This window comes from Arachis hypogaea, chromosome 10, assembly GCF_003086295.3.
Source record: "Arachis hypogaea cultivar Tifrunner chromosome 10, arahy.Tifrunner.gnm2.J5K5, whole genome shotgun sequence".
NCBI classification, from domain to species: Eukaryota; Viridiplantae; Streptophyta; class Magnoliopsida; order Fabales; family Fabaceae; genus Arachis; species Arachis hypogaea.
The window spans coordinates 82,629,093-82,634,996 of NC_092045.1; the positions used below are offsets into that span (position 1 = coordinate 82,629,093).

At 31.4% G+C, this 5,904-nt stretch overlaps 1 non-coding gene across 1 annotated transcript; it reads right to left on the minus strand.

Moving 5' to 3' along the window:
- Window positions 1–5,374: 5,374 nt before the first annotated feature.
- On the minus strand, window positions 5,375–5,478 carry LOC112719035 (small nucleolar RNA R71). The gene has a single exon (XR_003161355.1). It is a non-coding gene; the product is annotated as a small nucleolar RNA R71 (small nucleolar RNA).
- Window positions 5,479–5,904: the final 426 nt, after the last annotated feature.

The following is a 5,904-nucleotide window of genomic DNA, read 5'->3' on the forward strand; positions in this document are numbered from 1 at the left end:
TATTATATATACTTACTTTTGACATTGTCCAAAACCAAATTGAAATTATATCTAAAATCTTAACATGGTAAATGAAATATAATTAATATCTAATATTTTAATAATTAAATACCTAAAATAAGTTAATAAATAATAATTAATACCTAAAATATCATATATATATATATATATATATATATATATATATATATATATATATATATATTTGTTTTTGATATTGTCCAAAATTAAATCGAAATTATGTTAAAAGTCTTAATGTCGTAATTGAGGTATAATTAATACCTAAAATATTGAAAAAAAATTTAATAAATGTGAGAAATCAAAATAAAAAATTAATAAATAATATTAGTGTTTAAATGAAAGAATTGATAAAGAATAATAATTATAAGTAAAAATAGTATTTTTATTTTGGAAAAAAAATACATGAGAAATTGTTTAATAATTCATGCCATGTACATGATAATAAATTGTTCAATAATTCGTACTATGCACGTGATAAGATTGAAATTACAATTTTAAATTATTTTATTGAAATTAATTTGAATTGTAGTAATTTGATTAACAAAAAAGTAACATGTTATGCGATTATTTTTTCTTAATCTAATATTATGTGTATCAATTTTAATATAGTTATTAATCATTTTTGTTAATATACTTTTTTCTAAATTTATGATTTAAAATAACAATTATAAATATTAATAATTAAACAAATTATTATATTATAATTATTTATGTTTTATTCCCAAAATTGAAAACATACTATTTCTTTTTTATTGAATGATTTTTTATTTATACTACCAGTATATATTAATCAATTAGTCAATGGTTTTTTTATTTGTAGGATATATTTATTTATTTTGTTTAAATAATTTTAAATCTTTCCTTATTTAAGTGTATATATACATATATATTAAGTCACATATATTAATTATTTTTTAATTTTTTATTATAAATATTTTTTTAGTCTACAATTATTCAATGATTTTGTTATTCCATTAATACCATCATATGCATAATAATAGTCATAAATCATACTAATTTTCGTATTTATTTATATGTATATATATCAATTGTTTAGTTAATAACCAAAACTATTTTAATCAATTACCAATATTAGAACTAAATTATTTAAATAATATTTAATCTACTTTAATCCTTAGATACGTATAGATGGGTCAGTCTAAAATCAGCCCAAGCATTTTGGGCATATCTAATGCACCATGTAATTAAGATCATTGGATTATGTTTAAAAAAATCCAACGGTTGAGATGGTATTAATTTAAAACTTTTTAAAAATTAAATCAAAGGATATAATATGTTTCAAAATTCTAAAAAGACCCCTCCTCTTTCTTAGAGTAAAACGAAACCCTCCCTGCCTGTCTGCTAATCTGGGTAAGGCAGACTAAAACAAAACCCTACTCTGTCTCTGTGTGCTAATCTGGAAAATGCTTCCTTGGACGAATACCAACGACATCATCCCGAATGCCGGCGTTACCAATGTTAGTGCCAAGAAGGCCATGACACCGATGTTGTCGAGGACAACGGTAAAGGGGAAGAGCAAGATTACATAGTTTAGGTGACAAGAAGACACTGATGGGGATATAACCATGTGTTACCATGGTCATTGACGCCCCGTTGGTGGTTTGGAGTGATGAGCGAATAATTTATACGCTTTTTGGCATTGTTTTTAGGTAGTTTTTAGTAGGATCTAGCTACTTTTAGGGGTGTTTTTATTAGTTTTTATGCAAAATTTACATTTTTGGACTTTACTATGAGTTTTTGTGTTTTTCTGTGATGTCAGGTATTTTCTGGCTGAAATTGAGGGACCTGAGCAAAAATCTGATTCAGGCTGAAAAAGGACTGCTAATGTTGTTGGATTCTGACCTCCCTGCACTCGAAATGGATTTTCTGGAGCTACAGAACTCCAAATGGCGTGCTCTCAATTGCGTTGGAAAGTACACATCCAGGGCTGTCCAGAAATATATAATAGTTCATACTTTATTCAAGCTTAGACGATGCAAACTGACGTTCAACATCAGCTCCATGCTGCATTCTGGAGTAAAACGCCAGAAACACGTCACAAACCAGAGTTAAACGCCAAAAACACGCTACAACTTGGCGTTTAACCCCAAGAGAAGTCTCTGCACGTGTAAAGCTCAAGCTCAGTCCAAGCACACACCAAAGTGGGCCCCAGAAGTAGATTTCTGCACTACGACTTATTTCTGTAAATCCTAGTAGCTAGTTTAGTATAAATAGAACTTTTTACTATTGTACTAGTCATCTTGTCTTTGGATGGATCTTTAATCAGTGTATGTGATTTTAATCCTTCATGGGGGCTGGCCATTCGGCCATGCCTGGACCATCACTTATGTATTTTCAACGGTGGAGTTTCTACACACCATAGATTAATGTGTGGAGCTCTGCTGTTCCTCGAGTATTAATGCAATTACTATTGTTTTTCTATTCAATTCAACTTATTCTTATTCTAAGATATTCGCTGCCCTTCAACATGATGAATATGATGATCCGTGACACTCATCATCATTCTCACCTATGAACGCGTGCATGACAACCACTTCCGTTCTACCTTAGATTGAGCGCGTATCTCTTGGATTCCTTAATCGGAGTCTTCGTGGTATAAGCTAGAATTATTGGCGGCCATTCCTAAGATCCGGAAAGTCTAAACCTTGTCTATGGTATTCCGAGTAGGATCTGAGATGGGATGACTGTGACGAGCTTCAAACTCGCGAGTGTTGGGCGTAGTGACAGATGCAAAAGAATCACTGGATTCTATTCCGACGTGATCGAGAACCGACAGATGATTAGTCGTGCTGTGACAGAGCATTTGGACCATTTTCACTGAGAGGATGGGAAGTAGCCATTGACAACGGTGACGCCCTACATACAGCTTGCCATAGAAAGGAGTAAGAATGATTGGATGAAAGCAGTAGGAAAGCAGAGATTCAGAAGGAACAAAGCATCTCCATACACTTATCTGAAATTCCCACCAATGATTTACATAAGTATCTCTATCTCTATTTTATGCTTTATTTATCTTTCTATTCGAAAACCATTATAACCATTTGAATCTGCCTAACTGAGATTTACAAGATGACCATAGCTTGCTTTATACCAACAATCTTCGTAGGATCGACCCTTACTCACGTAAGGTATTACTTGGACGACCCAGTGCACTTGCTGGTTAGTTGTGCGAAGTTGTGACAAAGTGTGATTCATGTTTGAGAGCTCCAAGTCTTTGGCGCCATTGTTGATGATCACAATTTCGTGCACCAGGTTTTTGGCGCCGTTGCCGGGGATTGTTTGAGTTTGGACAACTGACGGTTCATCTTGTTGCTCAGATTAGGTAATTTTCTTTTCAAAAAGTTTTCAAAAATCATTCAAAAATTTTTTATTTTATTTTCTTTTTTCCAAAAAGAAATTTTCAAAAAACCCAAAAAATTTAATAAAATCATAAAAACAAAAAAGTTTTGTGTTTCTTGTTTTAGTCTAGTGTCAATTTTTAAGTTTGGTGTCAATTGTATGTTTTAAAAACTTTTGCATTTTTCGAAAATTCATGCATGTGTTCTTCATGATTTTCAAGTTGTTCTTGATAAGTCTTCTTGTTTGATCTTCATATTTTCTTGTTTTGTGTTTTTTGTTGTTTTTCATATGCATTTCTTTCATTCATAGTGTCTAAGCATGAAAATTTCTAAGTTTGGTGTCTTGCATGTTTTTCTTTTTTTTTGAAAATTTTTCAAAAATAAGTCTTGATGTTCATCTTGATCTTCAAAGTGTTCTTGGTGTTCATCTTGACATTCATAGTGTTCTTGCATGTTTTCTTTGTTTTGATCCAAAATTTTCATGTTTTGGGTCATATTTGTGTTTCTCTCTTTCCTCATTAAAAATTCAATATATAAATATATATATATATATATATATATATCTTTTCCTCATTTTACTCATAAATTTCGAAATCTTTGGGTTGACTTAGTCAAAAATTTTTAAAATTAGTTGTTTCTTGTTAGTCAAGTCAAGATTTCATTTTTAAAAATCCTATCTTTTCAAAATCTTTTTCAAAAATCAAATCTTTTTTATTTTTTATTATTTTTCAAAATTTTTCTTATTTGATTTTCAAAATCTTTGTCTTATCTTTATTTCAAAATTTCAAAAACTTTACTAACAATTAATGTGATTGATTCAAAAATTTGAAGTTTATTACTTTCTTGTTAATAAAGGTTCAATATTTAAATTCTAGAGTCATATCTTTTAATTTCTTGTTAGTCAAGTAATCAATTTTAAATTTTAAAAAACAAATTTCAACCATATCTTTTCAATCATATCTTTTCAAATCATATCTTTTTCAAAATCAATTTCAAAATCTTTTCTAACTTCTTATCTTTTCAAAATTGATTTTCAAATCTTTTTCAACTAACTAATTGACTTTTTGTTTGTTTTACTATTTCTTATCTTTTTCAAAATCACCTAACTACTTTTTTCTCTCTAATTTTCGAAAATTCCTCACCCTTTTTCAAAATTCTTTTAATTAACTTATTATTTCAAATTTTAATTTTAATTTTATTTCTTCTCTTAATTTTTGAAAATCACTAACTTTTTTTCAAAAATAATTTTCAAAATTCTCTCCCTCTCATCTTCTTCTATTTATTTATTCATTTACTAACACTTCTCTTCATCTAAAAAGTCGAACCATCTCTTCCCCTTTTGTGTTCGAATTTTCTCCTCCTTCTTCTATTCTTTTCTTCTTCTACTCACATAAAGGAATCTCTATACTGTGACATAGAGGATTTCTCCTCTTTTCTGTTCTCTTCTTTTTCATATGAGCAGGAGCAAGTACAAGGACATTCTTGTTGAAGCAGATCCTGAACCTGAAAGGACTCTGAAGAAGAAGCTAAGAGAAGCTAAAGCACAACAATCCAGAGAAAATCTTACAGAGAATCTCGAAAAAGAAGGAGACATGGCCGAACCCAATAACAATGGTGGAGGCGCAATGAGGATGCTTGGTGATTATACTACACCTACTTCCAATTTTTATGGAAGAAACATCTCAATCCCTGCCATTGGAGCAAACAATTTTGAGCTGAAGCCTCAACTAGTTGCTCTAATGCAACAAAACTGCAAGTTTCATGGACTTCCGTCAGAAGATCCCTATCAGTTTTTAACTGAATTCTTGTAGATTTATGATACTGTTAAGACTAATGGAGTAGATCCCAAAGTCTACAGGCTCATGCTTTTCCCCTTTGCTGTAAGAAACAGAGCTAGAACATGGTTGGACTCACAACCTAAAGATAGCCTGGACGCTTGGGATAAGCTGGTCACGACCTTCTTGGCCAAGTTCTTTCCTCCTCAAAAGCCGAGCAAGCTTAAAGTGGATGTTCAGACCTTCAGGCAAAAAGATGGTGAATCCCTCTATGAAGCTTAGGAAAGATACAAGCAGTTGACCAAAAAGTGTCCTTCTGGCATGCTTTCAGAGTGGACCAATTTGGGATATATTCTATGATGGTCTATCTGAGCTTTCTAAGATGTCACTGGACCATTCTGTAGGTGGATCCATTCACCTAAAGAAAACGCTTGCAGAAGCTCAAGAACTCATTGACATGGTTGCAAATAACCAATTTATGTACACCTCTGAGAGGAATCCTGTGAGTAATGGGACGCCTCAGAAGAGGAGAGTTCTTGAAATTGATGCTATGAATGCCATATTGGCTTAGAACAAAATGTTGACTCAGCAAGTCAATATGTTTTCTCAGAGTCTGAATGGATGGCAAAATACATCCAACAGTACTAAAGAAGCATCTTTTGAAGAAGAAGCTTATAATCCTGAGAACCCTGAAATGGCAGAGGTGAAGTACATAGGTGAAGCCTATGGAAACACCTATAATCCCTCAT